General features: G+C 33.4%; 1 non-coding gene across 1 annotated transcript; it reads left to right on the top strand.

The window, feature by feature from the left end:
- The first annotated feature begins 1,238 nt into the window (after nucleotides 1–1,238).
- Nucleotides 1,239–1,349, top strand: LOC142541206 (small nucleolar RNA R71). Its single transcript, XR_012819273.1, has one exon. It is a non-coding gene; the product is annotated as a small nucleolar RNA R71 (small nucleolar RNA).
- Nucleotides 1,350–7,094: the final 5,745 nt, after the last annotated feature.

Here is a 7,094-nt window from a genome sequence, read left to right as displayed (position 1 = left end):
TATATTTTAAACTAGAATTATTTTGAAGAATAGAACTTACTTGTTCAGCCAAGAATGGTTTTTTCTTCACATGCAATTTTCTCTTTACATTACATAAGTCTTTTAAAAATTTTGCATAAGAAGGTACTTGTTTAATAGCATCTAATAATTGAATATTTATCTTCACTTGTTTAAAAACTTCATAGATATCAGAATCAATTTTTCGTTTTTTATGATTTGTTAATGCATGAGGAAATGGTGGAGGTTTATTTGACTTGTTTACTATTTCAGATGATTTATCATTCACCATATTATTCTTAAAATTTAAGGTATCATCATTCTCAAAAGTATCAGGATTATCATCCTTACTCTTTGATTTTAAATGATCCTTGTTTTCATTACTATATGGATCATTAACTATTTTACCACTTCTAAGGGTAATAACAGATTTTATTTGATCAATTTTTTCATTTTTTAATTCTTGATTTTGATTTTTAGGATTAGGTTGAGGTTTAGATGAAAATTTTCCTTTTTCATGAATATTAAGTGCAGATGCAAATTTTGCAAGAGTTTCTTTCAAATCACTCATAGATTGACTGTTTTGAATATTGATAGACTCTTGCTTTTGGATAAATGCATGAATTACATCTTCAAAGTTTTTTCTTGGAGGTGTAACATAAGGAATATAACCTTGATGATTTTGGTTATTTTGAAAATTTTGTTGTGACGGTTGTGCATTATTATCATTCCTCCAACTAAAATTAGGATGATTTTTCCATCCAGGATTATATGATGGTGAAAAAAGATCTAGTATTGGTTTTTTATAATTGTTAACATAATTTGCTTCTTCATGGAGACATTCTTTAAATGAAGGTAATGTTGGACAATCTTTTGTAGCATGATCATGTGTATCACATATATGACAAACAATTTCTTGAATACTTTTTAATTGACCACTCTTTTTCATTTCTAATGACTCAATTTTTCTTGCTAAAGATGCAAGTTTAACTTGAATATCTATATCATCTTTAAGATTATAGATACCACCCTCATTTGTTGAATTATTGTTTTTAGTTGTTGGTGGTTCTATTGTGCCTATATTATCCCAATTTTGAGCATTTTCTGCTAATGAATCCAAATATTTCAGAGCTTCATTTGAGTTTTTATCTTCAAAAGTTCCATTACACATGAATTTTATCATTTGCCTATCTTTAGGTATTAGACCTTCATAAAAGTGAGAAACTATTCTCCATGTTTCAAAACCATGATGTGGGCATGTATTAAGTAATTCTTTATATCTATCCCAACATTGATAAAACGTTTCTCCTTGTTTTTGAGAAAAAGTTGTAATTTGTCTTTTAAAAGAGTTTGTTCTATGGGAAGGGAAAAACTTTTTGAGAAATTGTTGTTGCATTTCTTCCCATGATCTTATTGAACTTGATCTTAAATTTTGTAGCCATGTTTTAGCTTTATCTTTTAAAGAAAAAGGGAAAAGCTTTAATCGAACTATATTCATGCTACAATTTTGATCATTATGTGTTACAAACTTCCTCAAATTCTCTTAGATGCAAATATGGATTTTCAGAATCTAAGCCATGAAAATTTGGTAAAAGTTGAATAATTTGAGGTTTGAAGTTGAAATTAGATGCATCAGGGGGAAAAACTAACAAGATGGGGCACTAGTTCTAATAGGGTTCATATGGTACCTAAGTGTTCTTAATTGATCATGTTCTTGATTATTATTATTATTATTATCATTATCTTGATTATTTGAATTATCATCCATGTTTAAATTATTTTTAGATACTCGAATAAGTCTACCACTTTTTTTTCGACTCCAAATACTCATACAAAAAAAAAAAAACAACACAATACTTATAAATAAAACATAATTAACAAATATAAACTTAATTTATACCTCCCCGGCAACGGCGCCAAAAACTTGCTACTACTTAAGTAATAATTCACCCAAGTGTAGGTTGTCTGCAAGTAATATATTTCGTAAGTACGAGATCGATCCTCAGAGAGGTTATTTTGAGTTTAAATTTATTAATTTATAGATTACCAAATGCAAGAATGAAGTTTACAAATTATAAATTTTGTCAAGGCTTGAGGATTTATTCTTGGTTTATGTAATAATTTTTTACTAAAAATAAAACAAAAGAAATCATCATAAATAATGGTTCCAAGAAAATTAAACACACACATAATATAATATAGTTCCCACTATAGAAAATTCCGAATTAACCGATATTTTATATATGGTACCTATGATTATAATTATAACTATATAAATAAATAATTGCATAAAGTAAATGTTAAATTAAATCATTATAATGGTACCTATGAAATATTATGATATTATTATATAAATATATATAAATATATATCTATATATAATAATAAGTGATGAAATATTTATTGTATCAAAATTAAACAACAAATCAAGATAACCACTTTAATGGTATCAAGCATTTGATGTAAATTGATAACAACAAATAATTCATTTTTATACCTACAATAAAAATAAGTTAGCTAAATGAAAAGAAAAAAGAAAGAATATACAAAATATAAACAATCTTACTTCACCAAGAATGCATCCTCTTCACCTTGACATAATAGATTTAGCTTGCCATAAGCTTACTTTTGATCAACACTAAAATATCACTCATAGTTGAGAACATGAAAGAAAATATATTGGAACTTAGAACTTTGATACACACTCACACTATATTTTACAATGAGATAGAATGATTCTCAAGCTAGCACAAGGCCTCTATTTATAGGCCAAATGAGAGAAAGGGTCAAAATTTTTAGTAATGCCATGTATATGCAATAGTATTCTTTGTCTCCTCCAAGTTCAATTCCATGTCCCTTCTTTCAATGCTTTGTTCCACAACTTTAATCACCGAATTTGACTCTGTTCAAAACGGCAAACATGTGGGGAATTGTCTGTAGATGAATTTGGCCACTTGGTTCACCTCATTTGGTTAAATATTGAAATAGTTATGATTTTTTTACTATATGCTGGTCATAGTAAAAGTAAATTTGTCTTCCTTTTGATATTTGCACAATTTGATCATCTTAATGAACTTTTTAGGCAATCATGTCTTCTGCAAAGTTGTAGATAATTTCTCAAGGATTCCAAACATGTTTGAGTCACCTCCATTTGAATTTTCTAGCTTGAGTTATCATTCTTTTACCAACACGTAGAAAACCTGAAAATAAAACATATTTAGTAAGACAATTAAATATAAACAAACAATATTAAAATAACATAATTTTATAATTTTAATGAAACTTAAATTTTAAAATACAGGTTTTAACATATAATAAATTATTAATTTTAAGTTTCATCAGTGCGCTTCTGTCAAAATCTGTTGTTTCAAGTCTGAAATATCTGGTACTACAATATGATTATTCACATATAACACATTATCACGAACCTGATATTCTGATCGATGCCCAGATCTGACCATCGCAATCGAATTCTGAATGTTCTGATCGATTTTCTGTGTTTTCTTTATTCTTAAAATCATCTCTGGTTCAACTTGAATGGCATAAAGTCTCAGAGGTTGACAATCTGTCTCAAATACTAATCCAGAAAGACAGCAATCTTCAATCATATTTGAGACACCAATCATCGATAGGGATAAAGAACATACCTTTTGACTCAGTGAATCAGCTGCTGCATTTGACTTCCCCGGATAATATTTGATTTCACAATCAAAATATTTCAATAAATCAAACCATCTATGTTGCCTCATATTCAATTCTGACTGTGAAAATAGATATTTCAAACTCTTGTGATCAGAATAAATTTCAAATTTCTCACAATATAGGTAGTGTCGCTAGATCTTCAATGCAAATACGATGACAGCCAATTCAAGATCATGAATCGGGTAGCGAGTCTCATGTGGTTTCAATTGTCTCGAGCCATAAGCAATAACATGTCCTCGCTGCATCAAAACACAACCTAATCCTCTGTGAGAAGCATCAGAATAAACAAAAAAATCACCAGTACCTGACAAAATAGTCAACACTGGAGCACTAATTATTCTGTTTTTCAACTCTAGAAAACTAGATTCACACGCCTCTGGCCAAACAAAAAGGGCATTCTTCAGAGTCAGTTGAGTAATCGGCTTAGCAATACTAGAGAAATCTTTAATAAATCGACGATAGTAGCCTGCTAAACCCGTAAAACTGCATATTTCTGGTATTGATGTCAGTCTAGGCCAACTGATCACAGCCTGAACTTTGCTAAGATCAACAGAAATACCATTTCCAGATATAATGTGCCACAGAAATATAACTTGTTTCAGCCACAATCACATTTCGATAGCTTTGCATACAATTTCTCAGCCCTCAGAATATTCAATACAATTCTCAAATGCTCAGCTTGATCAATCAAATTCTTTGAATAAATCAGAATATCATCAATAAAGATAATCACAAAGTCATCCAGATATTTCTGAAATATACGGTTCATTAAACCCATAAATACCGCTGGAGCATTCGTTAAACCAAATGGCATGACTATAAACTCATAATGGCCATACTTGGTTCTGAAAGCTATCTTCGGTATATCAGAATCTCAGACTCTCAGCTGATGATATCCAGATCTCAGATCGATCTTGGAATAAACAGAAAAACCCTGCAACTGATCAAATAGATCATCAATATGAGCCAAAGGATATTTATTCTTTATCGTAGCCTTATTCAATTGTCGATAATCAATGCAGAGTCTCATTGAACCGTCTTTCTTTCTGAAAAACAGAACTGGAGCGCCCCAAGGAGAAACACTCGGTCTAATGTAACCCTAGGCTAGTAAATCTTCTAGCTGATGATCTTTCAATTCTTTCAATTCAATTGGTGTCATTCTGTATGAAGTTTTAGAAATAGGTACTATACCTAGTATTAGTTCAATGCTGAAGTCTATTTCTCGGACTGGAGGCAAACCCGGAATCTCATCTGGAAAGACGTCAGCAAACTCACATACCACTCGCAAATCTGTCAATGATGGGCTCGACTTCAGTACATCTACTGAATACACAAGGAATCCCTCTGCTCCCTTCTGTAATAATTCAGTCATAGATAAAACAGATATCAAAGGAATTTGAGCTCTGGAAACCTTACCGTAAAATTTCCATTCATCAGCCATCTCAGGTCTGAATCTTACAATTTTCTGGAAACAATCTACGGTAGCTCTGTACTTGGTCAGTATATCGATACCAATAATGCAGTCAAAATTAGACAAACCGAGTACAATACAATCTAACTCTATCTCATTACCATCATACTACAGCATACAATGTCTAACAGACTTCATTGATATAAAACCTCTCCCCAACGGTGAATAGACAGATACTACAGTAGATAGAGACTCAACAGGCAGATCATGTATCAATGAAAATCGCTCAGAAATAAAAGTATGGGATGCACCCGTATCTATCAATACATAAGCAGGGTAACCACAAAGAGAACAGTTACCTGCAACCAAATCATCAGGTGCTTCCAGGGCCTATTACTCAGTGAATGCAAACACTCTGGCCTGCTGTCTCGGAGGTTGGCTAACAGTCTGGCTTCCTCCTAGCCTCGGCTGTGACTGAGTAGTGGGTGGCTGGAAAGAGTAAACAGAGATGATTGTCTATCAGCCTGAGCCACTGATCTAGATGATTCTGTTCCCTGGGATCGTTGAGAACCTCGCTATGGATAGACTCTGGCAAAATGTCCCGGCTGTCGACAGATATTGCAACTACCAAGCATCCTTGGCATTGCTCTGTTAGGTGTCTTCCTCCACATGTTCTGCAATAGAACCCTGTATAACTCTGGCCAGAACCGATCTGTCGTGAGCCACTGGAGCTAGATGAACTACTTCCAGACTTCTTAAATTGTTTCCCTCGGGCTTTCAGATTATCTTTCTTCCCACTGCTGCTACCACCACCACTATCAAATTTGGGAAGGGGTTGCTGGAACTGAGATGGGGGTTGTTGCTGTTTCTGCGTTGGAGCAACATACAAAGTTCCTCGCTATCTGATTAAGCCAGCTTCAGCTCCTTTTGCTCTGTTCAAGGCATCCGCAAAATTATTTGGTCACCCTATATTTACCAGTGTAAAGATCTTAGGACTACGCCCATTGATGAACTGATCAGCCACGGCTTCATCATTCTCAGCAACATGAGGAGCAAAACGTAACAAGGTAGAGAATTTGGCCACATATCTTCAATTTTCAGATGACACTATTTCAGGTTGGCAAACTCTGCACCCTTGTCCTTTCTGTACGATACTGGGAAAAATCCTTGATAAAATTCTGCTTTAAAAATCTTCCAAGTAATAACCGTACCTCTATGCTCCAAAGCTCTCTTGGTTGTGAGCCACCAGCTTTTTGCAACCTCATGTAACTGGTGCCCAATCAGTCTGACTCTACGTTCATTTGTGCAGTCATGTGAATAAAACAACATCTCAATATCATCCAGCCAGCTCTTGCAATCGATAGAGTTCTCAGTGCCTTTCAAAGTTGGCGGTTTGAATGACTGAAATCTCTTCAACAGTGTTTCCATGGGTGTCGCTGTAACATCCATTGGATTATTTAAAGTACTACCCTATTCTGGGATTCTTCGAGGAGGAATATCTGATTATCAAAATGGTTAGTAATCAAATCTAACAAATCAGTCTCAGTCCTCCTCTGATAATCATACCTCTGATCAAGAATCGGTTAAACATATATTTTCAAAGTAGTAAAACATGCTAGCACCACAAAAGCACGAAATAAAACTCAATGTACCCCGCTCACTCGCTTCTATTTCAGTCTAAGGAACGTACATCTCTGATACTACCTGGTGTGGGGACCCGAACGCTAACTCCATCTTAACTCATCGTTGGGATTAAATGGATCAATTAAATAAACTAGGTCGAAATTTTTTTTAACTGTTGAACACTTCACACACAAATGTTCAAAATACTACAACAAGTTATGTCCCTTCTTATTCAATTTACAAGATCAAATTCAATATCTACAACATGATCAAGATACACAACTGTTCAAAATAAAGTCATAACAACTAGTGTTTATCAACTACATGTCATGTGTAGAACAACAGATCTACTTCTAAGCCC

Source organism: Primulina tabacum, chromosome 3, assembly GCF_025594145.1.
Source record: "Primulina tabacum isolate GXHZ01 chromosome 3, ASM2559414v2, whole genome shotgun sequence".
Lineage (NCBI taxonomy): Eukaryota > Viridiplantae > Streptophyta > Magnoliopsida > Lamiales > Gesneriaceae > Primulina > Primulina tabacum.
Note: the sequence above shows the minus strand (reverse complement) of the source record. Positions and strands in the feature narration are given on the sequence as shown.